This window comes from Pinus tabuliformis, chromosome 8 (genome assembly GCF_031772625.1).
Source record: "Pinus tabuliformis cultivar Carrire ecotype Pingquan chromosome 8, CPIR1, whole genome shotgun sequence".
In the NCBI taxonomy this organism is placed as follows: domain Eukaryota; kingdom Viridiplantae; phylum Streptophyta; class Pinopsida; order Pinales; family Pinaceae; genus Pinus; species Pinus tabuliformis.
The window spans coordinates 1,569,367,137-1,569,389,766 of record NC_142294.1 but is presented as its reverse complement, the minus strand read 5'-3'; the positions used below and the strand labels follow the sequence as shown (position 1 = coordinate 1,569,389,766).

Genomic DNA, 22,630 nt, shown 5'->3' with positions numbered 1-22,630 from the left:
TACCATGTAGAAAATTTTTCTACAATTATCTAGCTCTGATACCATGTAGAAATTTTGAATAATTTAACACATATTCAATGGAGATTATCCTGATCATGTACTAATGCGGAAAACATACACAATACATAAACTCCTCTACGTTGATCAAGAATATAGCAGCATCAATAACAATAAAACATCAAGAGCATTCACACATTAACACAGTATGTATCACGGGGAAAGCATCTCGCTAAAAACCCCACACTATCTGTATATTAATGATTGAGTCATGTAACATTACACAGCATAATACTTCTCACAAGTATCTCCACCTCTGTTACACACAATACAGCTCAGATCTGATCTCCAAATCTCTTCCACTGCTTGCCTGCCTCCACTACTCAATACCTGCTCAAGAACTGATGAGAATTGCTTCCCAAACTCGATTTTCACCTGCAAAATAGTCACTCACTCTTTGTGGACGTGAGCAAAGGCTAAAATGCGGGCCAAATACGTGAGCAAACTCATTGGCATACTCAATCCTTTGATTGTGCAAGATCTGGTGCACAACTATAGTCACAACTGATAGCAATCTGATTCTCTACCACCTGTCCCTGTTGAACTGAACATGCACTGACATGCAACTGAGTTAACTGATGTATTCTTTAGTTGTATTATGAGTTAATAATTAGTTTAACAACTCATCATTAGTCTATCTGCAGTTAGACTAACTACAACCAGTTTAACTAAGTTAAACTGAACACAACTCCATCAACTGTACCTCCAGTCCACTAAACTCAACTCACTTGAGTTCTAACTGAAGTCATGCATGCAACAACTCAACTGACTCATAAGAAAAACGAATTTCCTTCTGACAGCTGCATGTGCCACTTCCGTAGCTCAAACTGAAGTGCTCCAAGAGAATAAGATTAAGTTTATAGTCCAAATATTATTGTGAGATAATAATATTTGACTTTTCTATTTTTGACAGCCAGTCTAAAAATAGACTTGATCACTCACACTGTGATCACTCACACTTTCATCAAAAATAGAGGTCCATCTATTTTCCCAACTTGATCAATCATCCATAAACATAGACATGATCCATATGTCTAAAAATAGACATAGTCTAAAAATAGACATAGTCTAAAAATAGACTTGCGCCAAAAATAGCCTGCGGGCCCACTTAGTGAAGGCGACTCTTTTCACTAAGCTCCATCATCTTGTTGCAATCTCAACAAAACCGATCCACTTGGTCATCCCACCAGTTTCTTATTTCTTTCTTAAAGATCCTCGATACCATATTTTGAACCCCTATTTTTTATTTCAAGTCCCAGCAATGGAACCATTTGTTGGCACGAAAATGACAACAAGGAAGAGACCCTGGGTTCGGGATCAAGGGGCCAACAAGGCTCCACTGTAGTCAAGGACAACGCCGGCATTTTCACCTTACCCAGAGGGCAAGGAGTCTCACCCGAGGCGTGTCGTGATCGAAGTTTGATGGGGTTGTGTAGGGTATCGAGGAAATGCAAATAAAATACAATAAAAGTTCATCACACTCAATTCTCTGTACTATCTAAGACTGTCATTCTGCTCATGCCATCGCAGGAAACTACCTAGTTGTTGATCATTCATTTAAAAATTTAAATAACCCATAATGAACACAACAATACAATAAGGAACCCAAACTGCTTCTTTCATAAACTGGAATATAAGAGAGTACATGACAGAGTATACAAGGCTCGAGGCTCGTTCATCAAATACACAAAGAGTACTTTTCATAGAACACAACTGACAATAATGGACATAAGCAGATCCGAGGACAGTCCTAGCCTTTCTGCAACCGATCTGGCTCTCAGGATCCCACCCTTGCTCACCCACTTCATCACCAACCCTTTTCCTCATCCTATCTTTTTCCTTTTATCCTTTGCTCTGCATTCCCACTGCCAGTTTTGTTCGTCTGACTCCGCCCTCGGTTGCCTTCTATTTCCCTTGCTCAGCTGCTTCTGTACTCTTCTGCCACCTTGCCGCAACTACCCGTTCACTCCCAGTTCCTACCCCTTTCCTTTGGCTGTCAATTCCGCAACCCGAACTGTTGTCCCCACCACCTGTTCTTGACCTTTATTCTTGTCAAAATCCAAAATTCAAAACGAAGGCCCCAACATGTGCCAGCTCTTGGGAAGGCCTAGAAGTGCTACGCTAACCAGATCATCTTCAACAATTGTAACACCAACACTTCCAAGCTCATCCCGACATTGGGTGAACTTGGTCAAGTACTTTGGTATTGTGTTTCCCTTCTCCATCTTAATTTTCCTGAGCTTTTCCTTCAGTGACAACTTCGTGTGGTCACTACTGTTCTGAATAGGTCTGTCAAGGCCTTCCACATTGCATATGGAGTCCCCTTCCATTGGAGGTTCGAGACAATATGATCTCGAACTCCTTCTAGTATGATCCTTCTCGCCTTTTAAACACATTTCCTCCACTATGCCATACCTTGAGCATCAGTTGTTGGAGGCATAGGAATATCTTTGCATATGAGTTCCTTCAGCCCATTGTCTTCCAACACTGCCTCCATAATGTCCTTCCAAGCAATATAGTTCTAACTACCCTCAAGGGCATATTTGAGTCTCAATCTGTAGAACGACATCCTGTTGGCTTTGAAGAATGATACTGCAAATTCGATTTCACTTGCAAAAGACAAACTCGTATTCACCTCTTCTAGAGTGATTTATGCTCTAATACCATGTAGAAATTCCTTATAGATTCAAACTGCTAATTATAATTTATTAAACAGTAAACTTGAATCTACTATACTCATCAGCAGAAACAATTAAACGATTTTGAAATCATGAAGCATACAAGAGAAAGAATTCAATCAACACATTACACAATGATTTCCTGGGAAAGCCACAGCTAAAAACCCCTTTTATCTGTATATTGCGTTAGTAAGAAAATATGCGAAGTTTATAATTCTTTGCTCGAGCCTGAGCAACCTCTGCACTATCTCTATCTATCTCACTGCTTCCTAGATAAGCCTAGCATAATACTTAACCAATTTCTCACTTGCCCAAGTCCTTATTTCCTTGCTTTGTTTCCTTGCGAATTAGCCCCCTATTAATTAGGGAAATTCCTCAATATGAATTGCACAATCCTCATAGGCCTTCCTATGACTGCATGCACCACCTGTACAATTCAGATGATTATACAACTGATAGTACATTGTCCTTGAACTCCAATCTCAACTGGGTAACTCTCAAATCTGACATGCATGAGTTAGTTATGAGGGAATCATCAGTTAACTGGTTGAACGCATGAAGGAGCACCCCACTATTTGACCTCCTACTAGTTCCTCCATCAATTGGAACTAATTTAACTGACTTTAACTCAATTAAACTGAATTAATTAATTACAACTCAAAATAAACTCAACCAGGGCTCCTATAATGTAGGAGACACTCTACATGACTCAAGTTAGACCATCAACTTGAATTAATTGAGCCAACTAAGTCAAATTAACTTAGTTAACTAGTACAAGTTGTCTTGTGATGTGGAATTACAACTTTATTCCTAATTTAATTCAAGGACAAAATTAAATCAGGATTTCCTTGTTGCATTTTCAACACATTGTGCTCTAATCTTGTGGAGAGATGGAGTTGTTAGTCAAGGCCTTACTATATGACAATGTTGGCTGATATGATGAAATGCACTGATATAAGTTGATAAGATAACTTATGAGATGGCTTACCAATCTGAATCTTCTTATGAGAAATTTTCAGTATGAGGATGTCCAAACCTTGTATGTATTATGAATACCTCTCTAGTTAAGAGGGAGTGTTGAAGTATGTAACTAGGTTCGATCTTCATAAATATGAAATGTATTCTTGATTTTTGTATATTGTAAAAAGAAAGAAAAAAATATTATTATTATTTTTGTAGCATGGGTTTCATGCTCAAGGTCAATTTATTTGTAGGTCAAGCACCCATTGAGTGCTTCTAGGGTTTGTCATAGAGTCAAGAAGTCAATTGAGTCATTGTCATATATAAAAGACCCCATTGGGCATCTTGTATTATGTCAAGAAAATTTATTTGAGTCATAAAATGTGTCAAAGTCCCTCCAAGTCCAAGTTGGCCTACAAAGTGAGAAGTCGGCCCCATTAGGGTTGTTTAAACTCCACAAGGAAGCCTATATATATAAGATACTCGACCACATTTGTACCTCACTCACTCAAGCTCATTGATGGAAAACAAGGACAAGAATAACCAATGAAGAAGAGGAGAATAAGAAAAAAGACAAATCGAATCTGAAAGGATTGTTTTTGGCTTCTCCTATCACACGTGTGAACAGAATTAGGGTATCTTTCTACTGCAGTAAGGATGAAATTTCAGACATGAAAGGAACTTGAATCAGGTGTCAAATAGACCAAGTTTGCAGGCTGAATTGTCAAGGAAGAGAAGGTTAACCAAGCGAAGGAGAAATGAGACAAAATTCACCATTATTTTCTCATGCATGCCAACTAGGGTTTCTGCAGTAGAGGCCAAAAATTACAGACCTGAAGCAGTGGCCGAACATCTAAAGTAAAGAACGAAATCTGAAGTTTTCAAGAAGTTTGACTTGGGTTGACTTTGTGAGAAGCAAGTTCATCAAGGAGAAGTTTGACTTGGTCTTGGAGGGGTCTTTGACAAGGGTCTTAGGTCTTGGAATTCATCATTTGAAGATTCTATAAGAAGAGAATAATTCTTGTGGGTTTTCCTTTAAAGAGGAGAGGTTTTGGCCCTGTCTAGCAACCTATATTTTGTGTCCTTTTGTTCTTTTGATCTTCATAGTTTGGTAGTTGTTTGATGATAAGAACACAATAATAATCAAGTGAAATAAGAAGACAATAACAAGTACATCAAGTTAAGAAAAAGAACAGCACAAGCACTTATCAAAGTAAGAGAAATCACCTAATCTAGTTGCCCTTGATTTCTTAACGAGGCCCACTACTTAATATATGCATGTTGTCTTTTCTTTTAGTTTTTATTACATATAGCTTACCATTAGACAAAATGGAGGCTTCTTCTTATTACCTAGAAAACCAAAATATTTATCAAGGATATATATGATATAACATGTTCTTTTTCAACCACTAGAGGCACTAGCTGGGTGGTAAGCCTCACTAAGAATGATTGTGATCTTCCCATTGTGCCAAGAAGTGCTCTCTAACCCAGTATTGTAGAGATGTTGTAATGTTTTGTTTAACATTTTGACTCGGTCAAAATAAAATTAAATTAAAAAATAAAATAAAATAAAAAACATAAAATTAATAATTAAACTAGCCTAGATCCATCTTAACTCTGATCTACCAAGCCTCGAGAGGGATCAAATCCCTTGAAATGCAAACCTCTTTTAGAGAGAAAAGAGATTTGATTCCTCTTGGCACTTGGTAGACCCAAAGATAAAATGGATCTAGGCTCTGTGTGTGTTTTAGCTTTAAAAAGAAGAATATAATCACTTCAATAAAAAAATTATAAAATAAATTCTTATCATAATTAATTAATTATTTATTATGTTTGTTATAAGCATTTTAAATATATAATATATTTTAAAAATGCATTCTTCATTTCAATTAAGATTAGGTGTGTCAATTTTGGAACAAGCTTCTAGAAGTTTAATTTAATATCAACAATTATTAGGTAGATGATAGGGATTTAACCTTCACTTAATAATTCTAGAATATTATTAATAGTATTCACAAATCAAAGGTTGAAATTTATTCCCAAAGTAGTTATGAAAATTTTCCCCTTTTAATTAAATTGATTAATTAAAAAAAGAATCGTATGAATAAGTATCACATGAAATCTCATGATAAGAATCTCTATGATAAATTCAGGGTGAATCTCATGGTTAAGAATATTGTTACATATTTTTTAAAATGTGGTCTGCTTGGGGTAGCTCAATTGGCAATGGTCATGGAAATGGAGTCTTGTCAAACCGAAAGTCTTCGGTTCAAATCTTGTGTTATCTCCCCCCGATCGGGGTGAGAAGTTGGACATGATGAAGATGCAATCCTACCAAGCTTACAAAAAAAAATAAAAAATGGGTGTCTATATAATATATAAACAACCTCCATCCCCACGGGGGTAGGTGAGTTGGTAATCACAATGCAGTGAAGTTCGTTAGAAAGGCGGGATCTGTACTGAAGGTCACGAGTTCAAATCCCTCGGACTTACCCTGGAGCTGTATAGAGGGGCGGACGTAGCTCCCAGTGGTTATAGAGGTAGTAGTCAGAATCGACCCCAGGTAACGAGAGTCGCGAGGCTGCCCCTGTTGCCGATTCCACTGCAATAATATATATATATATATATATATATATATATATATAAACAACCTCCTCTCAACCCAAGGGCTAAAGTGAGGTTGTAGTATAAGACCACCCCACATGTATACTTAAGAGTTCACAAGGGTCAAAGGCAATACAATAATATTCATACACATGAAGTCATTAGAACAATATTCATAAGGCATTATAACTCATCATGTCACTAGTGAGGATTTGAATTTGGGTGGGGAAGATAACAACCATTTTTCCCTTCTGCTTGAGGTAACCCCAATTGACTTTTTAAAATGTATATATCTTTAACTTATCTATTATTATTTTTTATAATTAACAATAATAATAATTTAAAATAAATTTTTGATTTTTTTTAATTGCGCCGAGAAGCACTTTCCAACCCGATATGGAAGGGACGTTGTAATGTCATGTCCTGTCTTGTCCTTTCTTGTCCCGTAAACATTTTGACTTAGTCAAATTATTAAAAAAATAAAAATAAAATTAAATAGATATTTGATCCTTCTCAGCGTTTGGTAGATCGAAATTAAGATAAATCTAGATTGGTTTTAACAACTTGAGATATATCATGAAGTAAGTGTTTTAATGTTTATTATGAATTGATACTATCAATGTTTATCAACTATTTAATTTATATTACAACAACAACAACAAAATTTATTAAAAATTAACTAAATATTTTCAAATAAAATTACTAAAACATATAACACATTAGTATTCTTATAGTTATTAATTGAATTTCTTTTCACTAAATTAATTTCTCAATTACCCATTCTTATACTATATTTTTAATATTTTTACTATACATTTTATTGAAAAATAAAATATATCTTTTATAACATGAATATGATTAATTACCCAACCTACTTTATATTTGATTTTAATTTTAATATGGATTTATTTCATGGTCTCCAACATATAATGACAAATCGAACCGTGGTTTTCACATCATTTTTAAACAGTTGTTCTTTCCAAAATCTCAATAACTCTTGTGCAAGTCAACGATATTTATTCTTGCCATGAAAATTAAGTAGATATTTAATCACTGGACATCATTGCTACAAGTTTTCACTTCACATACATCGAAATTCAATTCAGTGTTCTCTTTTTATAATAAAAATCTTCCACTTCTCAATATGATTTAGAATAATTTTTTATAATCTGTTAATTGAAAATTCTAATGTTACTAGTAAATTTTAAATATTTATTTATTTATTTCCTAGGTTAGATAGAGATTGATAATAATCAAAGTTTATATAGTAATGCGGTAAAGAAAATTTCCTGATCTAATATAATAGAGATTGATAATAATCAAAGTTTATATAGTAATGCGGTAAAGAAAATTTCCTGATCTAATATAATAGTTTGCAAATTATAACAAGTAAGGTTAGTTGGTATTTGAGCCGAGATGGGTGATATTATCATCATGAGTTTCAACCATTTGGGCTACTTTTAATAGGTAATCTCAAACATGTTCCTAGAACAATCTAGGAAGCAAATTTATATTAATTAGTACATCGTAAAGTATTTCCACTATAGAGTTTATGTTTTTAGATGAAATAATTTGTGCACGCGAGTTCTCGATTTGCCAAGACAACCATTGAGATTGTTTTGACCATTGATGTAATGTTGTTGACCTCTACTTTGTTAACAATGTCATGCCAAATCTCTTGGCACATGGATGCCACATGTGTTTTGCAAACACCATACCTCCTTTGATCTATTATTCTCATGCATAAATTTTATTCGAAAATACATATAGAAATAAAACAAGCATAAAATTGCAATTTGAAAGTTACAAAGATGCTTGGAAGAAGAGTGAGGAAAAATACTTAAGGGAAAGCAAAATCATTAGTGTTGTCAACAACAATTACAAAATGCCTTGAGGAAGAGAACATCATGGGGGGAGGAGAGGTAGGAGAAATGCTCGGGCAACTACCACTTCGAGAATTCAACTGGTTGTTGAGTGTTGCTACATGAACACCCCATCACAAATCAAACTGGGTCTTTCCATGATCTGACATGCATGAGTTAATTATGAATGAATATTCGGTTTACTGGTTGAGCAGTGCTGGTTACACCCCCACTACTGCAGGTTACACCCCACTACTGGATCTCCCAATAATTCCTCCATTAGTTGGAACTAGTTTAACTGAATTAAATAATTACAACTCAAAAAAACACAACCCAAGCCCCTAAAGTTTAGGAACCACTCTACATGACTCTAGATAGACTCCTTACTCGAATTAACTGAGCCAACTAAGTCAAATTAACTTAGTTAATTATTACAAGTTGCTATGAGAACTAGAATTACAATTTAATTCAAGGACGAAATTAAATTAGGATTTTCTTGTTGCATTTTTCAACGCTCCCTCTCAACAAGAAAGGGATTATTTGTTACCCCGATCTTGCCTCTGTGAAACTCGAATTTGCATCTTGACAATGCCTTTGTCAAAATATTTGCATCTTGCTCCTCTGTACGAATGTATTCCAACAACTTGATTCTCCTCTGCAACACAATCTTGTAGATGGTGATCCTGGATATCGATATGCTTGGACCGATCATGAAAAACTGGATTCTTAGAGAGTTTGATACAACTCTGATTGTCATAGTAAATCACTGTTGGATCCATCTGCTGACCAAATAACCCAACAAGGATATTCCTCATCCAGATAGCCTCATAAGTCGCTTGACTAGCAGCCATGTACTCTTCTTCTGCTGAATTAAGTGCAATTGATCTCTACTTCCTGCTATACCAAGAAATCGTTGTTGACCCAATACTGAAGATTCCCCATGATGTGCTCTTTCTATCGAATGAACTCCCTGCCCAATCTGCATCTATGAAGCCTTGAAGCTTCACTCCCTTTGTCTGTTTGTACCAAAGACCAAATTGAGTGGTGCTTCTGAGGTATCTCAACACATGTTTAGCTGCCTTCCAATAAATTTTGGTTGGCTTAACCATAGCTTGACTAAGTTGGTTAACTGCAAAACACATGTTCGGTCATGTGTTCACCAAATACATAAGTGAACCCACAAGTTGTCTATAAATAGTAGCCTCCACTACTTCACCTGAAGTAGCATCTTCCTTCCTCTAGTTACCTGTTAGAGGAGTCTCCATGGGTTTGCTGCTCTCCATGTGGAACTTCTTCAGTATCTCGTTGGCATACTTGCCCTGAGAGACAAACAGTTCCTCATCTCCTTGTCATACTTCCATACCAAGAAAATAATGCATGAGCCCCAGGTCCTTCATCTCGAATTCTCTTGCAAGATCCTCTTTGCAAGATTTTATCAGCTTCTCATCACCTGTTAGAATCAAATCATCGACATATAATACTATAATCAACAATTTACCTTCAACCACAATATGGTAAAGGTTTGCATATGGGTGAAGCCCAACCAAGTGAAATAGTTGTCAATTCTTATGTACCACGCAAGAGGTGCTTGTTTTAGTCCATACAACGCTCGCTTGAGTCTGCACACATGCGACTCTTTGTTGAAGGTCTCAAATCCTTCCGGATGCTCAATATACACCTCTTCCTCAATCATACCATTGAGGAATGTTGTCTTCACATCCATCTGATGTATCTTCCATCCCATTTGTGCTGAAAGTGTTAGAATAGATCTAATTGAAGAGTAACTTGCTACTAGAGCAAAAGTCTCCTCGTAATCAATTCCCTCCACTTGAGAGAACCCTCTCGCCACAAATCTGGCCTTATGTTTCTCCACACTCCCATCTGTTGTTTGCTTTACCTTGTAAATCCATTTGGAACTCACCATTGACTTGTCTGCCAGTCTTGGGACCACTTCCCAAACATTATTTCTGATAATGGAGTCATACTCCTCAACCATGGAATCAACCCTCACTGGTTGTTGCATTGCTTCCTCGAATGAGGATGGCTCAACCTCTACACTCTCGCTCCTCAGAGCCATGTAGCCAGTGTATCGATCTGGTGACCTCATCTACCTGCGTTGTGATGAGGGTGCTCCCGCATTCTCTCTAGTATCACACATCAATCTTTCAACCTCTCTGGTGCGATTCTTTCCATCTGTAGAAGTCTCTACATGAGTGGGTTCTTCCACTATCTGCTCCTTTGCATGTGGCTGCTCCACATCATCCTGAGGTTCGTCCTTTGGAGCTAAAAGCTACTCACTTACATGTAACTGAAGCTCCCTCTCAAGGGAACATCTCATGGCCTTCTCTTAATTGAACTTCACATCTCTGTGGACCATTGTCATCCTGTTGGATGATAGGTACACCTGATAGTTGTGAGGTGTATCAGTGTACCCCACAAATATGTCCAACTCAATTGTTGGCTCTAGCGTTTTCCTTGCATCCTTGGTAACATGACAGTAGACTGGTGAACCAAAGATCCTAAAGTGTGCCACATCTAGTTTCTTACCTGAAAAAAGCTTCTTATGGTGTACTCATCCCGAGAATTCAATGAGGGTTTAAGTTCTACAAATAAACAACAATGTTGCATGCTTCAACCCACAAGTGAAACGGTAAGCCCTAATCATGTAACATCACCCGTACCACTCCCACAATACTTTTGTTCTTCCTTTCAGCCACCCATTCTGTTCTTCCTTCTGATGCACAAGTTCTTGAATTTATTCAACACATATTCTCCACCGTTATCACTTGTAAGAGCTTTAACTTTCCTACAAGTATCTTTCTCAACAAGTGCTTTAAATTCACAAAATTGAGCGAATGTATGATCTTTATTCTGAATGAAGAAAATCCAACACTTATAGGAAAAATCATCAATAAATATTACACAATACACGTGCTTGGTCATGAAGGCTATTAAGAACGATCCACACTCATCTGAGTGAACTCGATCAAGGATCGCTTGCGCTTGACTGTCTTTACCATGAAAGGAAGATTTAGTGTACTTCTCTAATGTACACCCTTTGCATGTGTCTCTCTGCTCTAGTGTAGCCTTGGGAAATCTTGTAGACATTTGTTGCATGATCTTCAAAGCTCTATGGTGCAAGTGACCCAATATTCTATGCCACAGGTCATCGACGTTTCGACTCTACACCTTCTCTACTTTTGTGCTCAAAGCAGCGTAGTCTTCTACATCCAATTTGTAGAGGTTCTTCACCCGAACCCCGATCTGCTTCACTTGTCTTAAGGCTATGTGACGAAAGAAAGCCTTTCGCTTGCTAAATATCACATCGTAGCGACAATCCTCCAACATGGCAACTGAAACCAAATTCTTCTTCAAACCCAAAACATAGATGACATCTTTTAATGTGAGGGGAGAACCAGACTCGCTTTGGAAGGCAACAGTATCGATTTCGGTCGCGCTATACCTCCCATCTTGATGTGTATCTGGAGGTCCTTCTCCTCCAAGTCATTAAAGAACCCATTGTTTCCGGTCATTTGGAATGAGGCTCTACTATCCAGGTACCACACACTACCCATAACTGATGTCACCATGCAAATGATGAGGGTGAAATCCAGTTCGAATTGTGAACCAAGAGCTTCACCTATTGCCCCTCTTGAGGGCTTCTTACTGGCCTTCTTGTGTGGAAACTTTGTGGCATAGTGTCCCAGCTCGTGACAGTGAAAGCATTTAATCTTTGACATGTCCTTCTTCTTGCCGCCCTGACTGGAATCTAATTTGGAATGGGATGATTTCCCTTTCCCTTTTTTTTTCCTTTCCAGCTAAGGCACAATTCCCTTTGTCATCATGCTTGGATGAGGATCCATCTTTGGTGTTCCGTCGGATCTCTTCTTGTACCAAGTTGGACCACAATCACTCCCACTCTGGTAGCTTCTCCCTCCCATTAACTGAGTCCTGGTAGTTGTGCCATCTCTTGAGAAGTCCTAGAAGTGTTAGACTCACCAGATCATCTTCAACAACTATAACAACGACACTTCCAAGCTCATCCCGACATTGGGTGAACTTGGTCAAGTACTTCGGTATTGTATTGCCCTTCTATATCTTGATCTTTCTGAGCGCATCCTTCAATGCCAACTTCTTTTGGTCACTGTTGTTTTGACACCGATCCGTCAAGGCCTTCCACATTTCGAATGGAGTTTCCTTACTGTGGAGGTTTAAGACAATATGATCTCGAACTCCTAGGATAATCCTTCTTGCCTTTGCCACACACTTTTTCCGCTCTGCCAGATCTTGAGCATCAGTTGTTGGAGGCTTAGGAATATCGTTGTCTATGAATTCCTGAAGCTCGTTGTCTTCCAACACTGCCTCCATCCTGTCCTTCCATGCAATATAGTTTGAACTGCCCTCAAGGGCATATTCGAGCCTCAATCTGTAGAACGACATCCTGTTGGCTCTGAATTATGATGTTGCAAATTCGATTTCTCCTTCTCCTGTAAAAGACAAACTTGTATTCTCCCCTTCTATAGTGATTTCAACTCTAATACCATGTAGAAATTCCTTGTAGATTCAAAATGCAGATTGTAATATGCCAAAACAATTGACTTGAATCTATTGTACTCATCAACGGAAACAATAACTGATCGATGAAATCACAATGCAGAAAAAGGAAGAATTCAATCACACATAACACAATAATTTTCCGGGTAAAGCCATAGCTAAAAACCCCTGCTATCTATATATTGCATTAATCAAAAAATTTGAGAAGATTACAATGCTTTGCTCAAGCCCGAGCAAACTCTGCACTATCACAATCTATCTCACTGCTTCACAAACAAGCTCTAGCCAATACTTAGCCAAATCTATTGTTTGCCAAGCTCCTATTTCCTTGCACATCTTCCTAGGGAATTCGCCCATATTTAATAATCCATCAATAGGCCTTCCTCTGATTGCATGCACCATCAGTTTAATTTAGATGATTTTACAACTGATAGTACACTGTCCCTGAACTCCAATCTCAACTGGGTCTTTCTCTGATCTGACATGCATGAGTTAATTATGAGTGAATCTTCAGTTTACTAGTTGAGCAATGTTGATTACACCCCAATACTGCAGGTTACACCCCACTACTGGATCTCCCACTAATTCCTCCATCAGTTGGAACTAGTTTTACTGAATTAACTCAGTTAAATTGAATTAACTAATTACAACCCAAAAGAACTCAACATGGGCCCTTAAAATTTAGGAACCACTCTACATGACTCTAGATAGACTCCTAACTCGAATTAACTGAGCCAACTAAGTCAAATTAACTTAATTAACTATTACAAGTTGTTATGATAACTAAAATTACAATTTAATTCCTAATTTGATTCAAGGGCAAAATTAAATTAGGATTTTCTTGTTGCATTTTTCAATAGATTGTTCCAATGCATCTTGAATGGGTTGGAAGGCAACACCCATTAATGTAACACCATCACCAATAGGCATATCAAATGACATTGGTGATTATATGTCAATGACTTTGGGTGGACTCCCTGTAGAGTAGATGACAACAAAGCACCCAACACTACACCACCACTATTTGGTCTATTCTATGTCTAAGATCTCATGTACAAAAGACTCTAGTTTTAGAGTCCCTTTAATTCCATGTTTAAACCCTTACTACTATTGCTCATATGACTTGTAAATGTTATATCTCCTTCAGCACTTAAAAGATACCATGGCATATATTTTACTGAAATTCACATCATACATATTACATTTTAACACATCAAGTTTTTTACAACATTCCTTTACATATAGCCATAAAATGATATAACTTAATCTAAACATTATTTTTTAAAGGCATAGTCTAACTTATAGAAGAAATAGATTTTTCACCCAGCAAAACAAATTACAAAAAAAATGTGATTTCTTATTGTTTAGAATGCATAAATAGATTCAACACCATGGGGCACTCTAAACAACTTAAACTAAGTTTTAATTTTTTTTCTGCTCAATTTTAATTAAAATTAACCAAAAAACATGTCACGAAAGAAACCATTTCAACTATAAATTAGACTATGTATTTTTTAAATCTTTTACCACTTTACTTAAAATTTAATAAAAAATTACAAAAATTAATTCTAACCAAATTAATTCTAACCTTAAATATTAATTAGTTTTTAAAAATTAATTAGTACAATTACCCAATTTTTTAAAAATATTATATTAATTTATGTACTTAAATAAAAATCATAATATCACTAAAAAATAAGCTTATTTTCCATAATAATTATAAAAAATAAAATTATTATTGAAAAAATCCAAAAATAAAATAAAATATTGAGAATTAATCAAAATTTATTACCGTATCACCCTACTTGTGGCCCCTCTAATTAAAAAAATCTAAACTCTACAATTTTAAAAATTCTCATAAAATTATTGAAAAAAATCCAAAAAATAAAATATTGAAAGTTAGTATAATTTTATGACCATATCACCCTCCTCACCGCCCAAACCGACTCTAATTTCATCCTCCTTTTTTCTAAAGCAAAGTTACAGTATATGTCCAAATTATATAGGGCGGAATTTAGAAGGTAATTAGATAACGATTATATCGGGTTTTAGAAGAGTTTGAAATCCGCGGAATTCCTCACTGATATATCCCTGAGTGCATGCCTTCGCCTATTATCTCAGGCAATTTTTAGTGGGGACGGTTGCTTCTGAGCGTTTGAAGGAAGTGAAGCAGTGCGTTATTGGGTAGGTCCAATATTTTGATTCCCTTTGAATTTCCTGTATACTTTCTCAGCTGCGTGTTTGCAGTTTATTTTTATTTTCTTTACCCTATGTTTAGCAGATGTTTTCTGTCTTTTCCGTGACAGGAAACATATTATTATTAAAGAGCATTTTATTACATATTATATTGCGTTGTCTGCAATTCAATACATTCCAGGATTTTCTTGTTATTCGAATTTTTGTATTTTGTCCTAAAATATTTATTTTTTCGCGAGGAACGCGCGATTTTCTTAGTAGACAGGTTCCATGTTGAATATTATTATTATTATTCTGTTTTCCATAACAAAAGTCGCTAGGGTTTAATAGTTATATTCTGCAGCTATTTATTATTATTATTTTGTTTTTCCATAACAAAAGTCGCTAGGGTTTGATAGTTATATTCTGCAAATATTCATTGTAGGTAAATCGGAAACAACTAAGGAAAATTTAAATAATCTTTGTAATAAAAATTGTACTTTTATTGTTATTTTGCTTTTTTTTTTTGGGGTCAGCTGATTTAGATCTCGAATTTAGTTTAGGGTTTCAAGGGATATTACAGAGGACCAATAGAATACTTGCGTTGAAACTCTAATATGAGTTCTTTATATTCTGGTTGTGAATCAATGGGAAGAAGAAACCAACCCAAACAAAAACAGTTAAATGATAGATCATAAAGCCAAACGGCAACAGAAAGGATAGGAGTCGTCGAACTGCCCGGACAGCCAAAATTATTGGTCGGAATCTGGGCAAAATCGGAATTTGGGCAAAATAAATTAAAAAATTGGTAGATGGGGTGTTTGAGTAAAAAATTTGTAGATGTAGTGTTTGAATAAAAAATTTGGTAGATGCAGTGTTTGAATCATGAGTGTTTTTGATGGCTGAAATTTTCAGCACATCAAAAACGTCAAAAAAGTAAGACACCTAAAATTTTGGATTTTAATTGCTTTTACTTATATTTAGAAAAATTCTTGGCAGATATTTCAGATTTTTTTCAATAACTTTCCATAACTTTCAGGCAGGGCAAGAAAGCATAATTTTTAGACTACAGCGGAAGGATATGCTTTGGGTTAAAAACCTATTCATTTCAAAAGGCCATAATAACCGGTCACCTTCTCATATCCTTGGATAGATCCAGCTTCTCATATCCTTGGATAGATCCAGCCTTAAAGCCATGCCGGGGATCTTCTTTACTTTAATTGAATTAATTCATTTTTGAACCACCTTTTTAGGAAAAATCTTTATTTAACCTGTTTGCTATAAAGATATTCCATAAAGATACTAGCCTGAACTCGTCAAAGTTTTCAGAGTTATCCTTTTTTGGGACGAGGGATACAAATGTATGATTGGTGGAACCGAATACCTTCCTGGAAGACTCTCCAATCCCCTTTATAGATCCTCAATCAGATCTTAAATATCCAAATAGAACACCAATATCCACCCACCAGAGAGCCTGGGGGTTTAGCTTTTTAGAAAGATATTAACACTTCTTTAAGCTCGTCTAGTTATCTCTGTTGAGGTTCTCGGGAGATATTTTGAATGGGGGATACCAATGTCTAAGTTATTTTTTTTGCAATCTTCATACTACTTTCAGCGTCCTTTCCCAATTTTTAAATTGTATATATATTTTTCCCGTGCTTGGCATAATTCTGAAAGAAATTTTTCTCATTCCGTGCCAATTTGCTATGCGTTTCATTTGCCATTTGGAGAGTCTTAGAGGTTCTTCCAAATTTTGATCAAAAGGTTGATTTCATTTGATAATCGTCATTGTGATTTAGCTCTGAATGCTGAATTGACTAAATTCAACCTTTTGATGCTCGTTTCTGTCTGTCTGGGGCTGGCTACTTCGGCAAAGTAATGTTTTAAGAAAGCATTTCCGTACTGGATGCCATGACAAATTCTAGTTTAATCAGCATATCTTTGTTCCTTGTTCTTTTAATATTAACTTTGTCCAGCTGAAATCTTGGTCCGGAGGATATTATTTTTGAGATAATATTATTATTCCATTGTAGAGGCATCTTGTCATTTTGGGAATAGGGTTAGAAACGTTGGATTTTAATACTTCGGAATTTTTCTCATGTCCAGGGTCCTTCTACTTTCCTCATGTCCAGGGTCCTTCTACTGATTCCAGTTGTGGTTGCTTTAACTGATTCCGGGATCTTTTAATTGTGCCCCTTTTGTGTTGGAGGAAAATTGCTGGAAACTCCTGGTCCTGGATTTACACTTCTATAAAAAAGAGTATAGTTCTGAAGTTGGTGTCATAATTTTGCTTTTGAGGTCCTTAGAGATCACCTTTAGGACAGAGGAAGTAGGAATTATTCTCTCTTTCTTACAGACTCCAGGGTCTGCCAACAGGGTATCTCAAACTTCTCCGCTTTATTTTAGCCATGGTCTTCCACCAAGGTCCCATTTGCCTGAAAAAATCTGTAAATTTTGTTCAGGCTTCACTTTAGGCTTTATAGACTGTGTTCTTGTCACCCTCATTTGACAATTGTGTTCTTGATTTGTGTCAAGAAGGTTTCCTCAATTTTAATTTTAATTTTATAATAATTACTTCCAATTTTTCCTAAGGGTTGCTTTTCTATGAGTCGACTTGTTTCCTAGTCTCTGGAGCTGTGTAAGTAGTTTGAAGTTCGTGGTGCCCTTTTGTTTTGGGTTCTTATTTTGAGACTTGCAAATTCTTAACAGGAGATGGAAAAGAAAAGAACGTTGTAATAACGTAAGCAACCTTTGAGATTGATTTAGTAGGCAAGATTTAAGTTTTGACTCTCAAGTCTGGTGCAGTGTCATCCTATATTCCCTCTTATGGGTTTCTAGTTCTAATCCTGTTCCAATCTTTGAGAGAGGTCACTTCACACCTCTATTACTTCTGCTTCCTTGCTTTGTTCCTGGATTACTGCTAAGCATTTTTGGAGGGGGTCACCTGTACCTGCCGAGGCTTCATATCTCTGATCCTAAACCTCAACCAGATTACCACTTGATATACTTGGTTAGGGTTTGCATCTTTTGCTGTTAGAGCAAGTTTTTTATTGACATTTGTATCTTTAATACTTATCTCTACCATGTTTATCATTTAGCGGTGTCCATGGATAACTGGATATGATGTCTTCTGCCTTGCGCATTGTTTTACTGTGGATTTTGGGGCTTGCTTTTGCATTAGGGTGACCTTATCAAGAAGTAGCCTATCCAACTAGTGCATTAATGCATGCTAGGAGCATAGTGGCTAGCTTGCTTGGATGCATAGTAGGACAGTTAGTTTAAGTACTCATCTTCTCCTTCATTGATGGACTTTTCAACTTCAGGCTGGGTGGCTTCACTGTGGATCATTCTTAAAGCTTTAATTGACAACCAGATGCTGGTCCAAGTCTGACTTGCCAGCAGAGAGAGAGGATCAAGTTAGGATGTCTCTTGAAAAAGAGAACAAAATTTCAACGACTTAGCCAGATTCCAACTAATGTGTTCTGCTGACCCTGACCCTGTCAATCAATTTTTTTGTTGTATTGGCTTTCTCTTATCACCGTTGATGCTAATGCATGCAGATTTAGCATTAGCATTATAGGGTAACCAGGCTGTCACTGGAATTGTGTTTGCTGATTTTGATATCAGCAATTTTAATGTTAATTTATGAAGATTTTCGGAAAAATCCACATTTCCAATATTTGGTCGACCTGTTTTGAACCAGCCACCAGCCACCAGCCAATGTAGTTCATCCTCAAGACAAGATGCTTTCAAAAATAATGCATTCCAAAAATAATGTATTCCTTGTTGCTGGCAATTTAAGGCTGATGAATTTATCAAGCTGTCCAGGTGCTCCCATATCTGATTCCAAGTAGTTATAGTTGCATGAGTCAACATTTTCTTGTTATTATGTTCTGTTTATATTTGGCACATTATTGGTTTTTTTTTTAATGGAAGATAGAATAATTTTATTAATGTTGACGAGTGACCCAAATTTGGTCGAAGGCACTGCTAGGCATCAGAATCAATATACAAGTTCGAGTGCGAATTCAGCTCTTTAGAAAAACAGATATAATCTTTTAAATTCTATACCCAAGACCTAAAAGCCAAAGTCTGTCATCCAGTAGTAAGATACAAAAGTTGGGAATCATAAAGAAAAAGAGGAAAGAACGAAAGTGGCACATCCTCTTACCTGGATGAGGCTGGCCTCTGGATGTCTGTTGTGGCTGGAGGTCCTGGGTCTGAACATGATATTGTCACAAGGGCCTCACAGGTGGATCCTGGATTACTCCTCATGGTCTCATGGATCTAGTGCTGAGGTGTAGCTGCAGTGTGTCTTTTGGTGGCTTTGTTTTTAAGCACTGGGAATTGCGTGTGAGATCCATGCCCAAGGGTCTCCCTCATGTACGAGGCTAAGCATTGCTGATCTTGACATCTGAAAAAGTTGGGGAGGGAGCTCTGGGAGTCCCTGAGGAGACAATGATAATGAGTTGACTGACCATAACTGTTGAAATTTAAAGAAATTGATAATTTGCCTTTTCATCGGAGATTTCATTCCCTGGTTTTATTTTCTTCTTTTAGGTTTTTATAACTCTTTTAGTATTGATTTAACTTATATTTTCTTTCATATTTCTTTTGTAAGCGTTAAAGATTATTTGTAGGCTAAAAAAATATTAAGTGTGATTTTCAGTGTTTAATTGTATTTCTTTTATATTTCTTTTGTAAGCGTTAAAGATCATTTGTAGGCTATAAAAAATATTAAATGTGATTGTTTCAGTGTTTATTTGTATTTCTAGTTGTTTGATATCTTATATTTGGTGAGATTTTTTCCCAACCTCTAAATTATTATTGTGCTTCCTTGTAGGTGCCAATAGCCCATCAGCACCAATTTGAAGAGGGGACTGACAAAGGCTACAGTTATCTTTCGTTAATTTGCATACCTAGGCTCAATTAGTTAAGCCTTCGTTAAAGATGGTGGAGGGACAGGAAACTGATAAGAACATTGAGATATGGAAGATCAAGAAGTTAATCAAGGCCCTGGAGGCAGCCAGGGGCAATGGCACAAGTATGATTTCTTTGATAATGCCGCCAAGGGACCAAATTTCACGTGTCACTAAAATGCTAGGCGATGAGTTTGGGACGGCATCAAACATTAAGAGTCGAGTCAACCGGCAATCGGTTTTGGGAGCAATAACTTCTGCTCAGCAAAGGTTGAAGCTCTACAGCAAGGTTCCACCTAATGGCTTGGTGCTGTACACAGGAACTATTGTCACAGATGACGGAAAAGAGAAGAAGGTTACTATTGATTTTGAGCCTTTCAAGCCTATTAATGCCTCTCTTTATCTCTGTGATAATAAGTTCCATACAGAGGCACTGAATGAACTTCTCGAGTCTGATGATAAATTTGGTTTTATAGTTATGGATGGTAATGGCACCCTTTTTGGTACTCTGAGTGGTAACACTCGTGAAGTGCTTCACAAGTTTACTGTAGACCTGCCTAAAAAGCATGGAAGGGGAGGGCAGTCAGCCCTGCGGTTTGCACGTCTTCGGATGGAGAAGCGTCACAACTATGTCCGGAAAACAGCAGAGCTGGCAACTCAGTTTTACATTAATCCATCAACGAGTCAACCCAATGTTTCTGGTTTGATTTTGGCTGGATCCGCAGACTTTAAGACAGAGTTGAGTCAATCTGACATGTTTGACCCTAGGCTTCAGGCTAAGATATTGAATGTCGTGGATGTGTCGTATGGAGGGGAGAATGGATTTAATCAAGCAATTGAGCTATCATCTGAGATTCTGTCAAATGTTAAGTTTGTTCAGGAAAAGCGCTTGATTGGTAAATATTTTGATGAAATCAGCCAAGATACAGGCAAGTACGTATTTGGTGTGGAGGATACTTTAAAGGCGCTGGAGATGGGAGCTGTTGAAATCCTAATTGTGTGGGAGAGCTTAGATGTCAGTAGATACACTCTGAAGAATTCTGTTACTGGTGAAATTGTCATTAAGCACTTGAGCAAAGACGGAGAACTTGATCAAAACAATTTCAGGGACCAAGGCTCAAAAGCTGAGTTGGAAGTTCAAGACAAGGCATCCTTGTTGGAGTGGTTTGCAAATGAATACAAGAATTTTGGCTGCACTCTTGAATTTGTGACCAACAAATCACAGGAAGGGTCTCAATTTTGCAGGGGATTTGGTGGTATTGGTGGTCTCCTACGTTATCAGCTGGATATGAGGACTTTTGACGAATTGTCCGATGGGGAGGATGTGTATGAAGATTCTGAATAACAATCAATTCATACCTATCCTAAGAATGCCGACCACAGCTCGGCATCAGGCCTTGGGAGTTCAATTGTTTTATTTTCAAGACTAGGCAAATTTGAGGTCGGCATATTCTGTTACACTGGTTCATGTTGGAAACAGGTTTTTTCATTCAAGGATCATGTCATGGTGGGTTTTCTACAAATAATAGAACAGCGCAGAGTAAATGATTCGATATTTTTGGAATGGACAGGCAGGTCATTTAATCAAGTATTTTCATTGCACAGCTTGCAGGTATGTTTTGTTAGGGTTTGATTTTTTTTATCTGCGTTCTATGATTGTTACAATAAATAAATTTTGCTTACGCAAATGAAATTTGAAATCTTTTTACATATTTGTAAATTTGTAATATATAAAATCTCCGTTCTTTCTGAATATGTGGCAGGAGCACCTGCTAGCCATATTGGCTTTGGAACGCAGATCGGAATCATTTGCTGTGCTAATGCAAGTTCTGCATAGCCTCGTTTTTATTTCTTACTTTGCATCCAGTACTTATCCGATTACCTAGAAGAAAATAATGAAATAGGCTGGAGCCTGGAGGTTATGGGTAGTATGTGACCAGAAACCCAGGCTCGAGGTTCTAGGGACTAATAAACTGGTAAATTTCAGCTTTATTTATATTGGTACAGTGCATGAGAATATTCCAAGTAGAGTTACAGAACCGTCGTCTTTGTCATCGGTTGCGACTATGGACTGAAAATTTAGTAAATATAATGTTTTTATTTTGCAACACTGAAGCAATATTAGTAGGGATATAAAAAGTTTATCGTTCTTATTATAATAATATTTCGGGATTCTTGGATCTTGACTGTGTGGACTGATGGAACCTTTCTTGTTGGTGTTTCATTGGAAGAGCCATGTTTAGGCGATTTAATGAGAGATGTTAGAGTTCTAATTTGCTAAATGATATATGATGACATCGATAGTTAATGTGCATCGTACCTGTAATCTCCATGGGATTATGTTCATGGATTTGTTTCCATAATATTTTATGTTGTTATTTCTGCTGTTTATTTGGTAATTTGTTTCTGTAGTTATTTATCATTCTCTGGATGATCACAATTTCTTGTTTTACGCGCTACATTTAATGAAGTTGTAGAGTGGGCTTTTCATCGGAGTTTTACCAAAATATATATTTGGCAAAATTCAGTAGATCCACTGATCCCCAGAAGTTCAAGGTTTTATGCATATAGGGCTAAGGCTCAAAGATATTAGAACTATATACTCATTGAAGGATCAATATGCCTCTTGTAGGAATTAAGCTTGGGTGTAGAGAATGACAATTGTTTTTCACTAAACCTTTTGGTGTAGAGAGTGATTTTTGTTATTACTTATCATTCTAAAATCCATCCTTGAATTACATGTTTGAGAAAGCATATTTGGTTAAAACTTTATGCACTACACGCACTAACTACTTTCTACATATACCTGGTTCACCACGTA

The 22,630-nt window shown here is 36.7% G+C and overlaps 1 pseudogene across 1 annotated transcript; it reads left to right on the top strand.

Annotated features, from left to right (window-relative positions):
* Positions 1–14,743: 14,743 nt before the first annotated feature.
* LOC149242021 (eukaryotic peptide chain release factor subunit 1-3 pseudogene) lies at positions 14,744–21,989 on the top strand (annotated as a pseudogene). The gene is made up of 3 exons (XR_016246613.1): positions 14,744–14,899; positions 19,734–21,421; positions 21,573–21,989. The product of XR_016246613.1 is annotated as a eukaryotic peptide chain release factor subunit 1-3 pseudogene (transcript).
* The last annotated feature ends 641 nt before the right edge of the window (positions 21,990–22,630 follow it).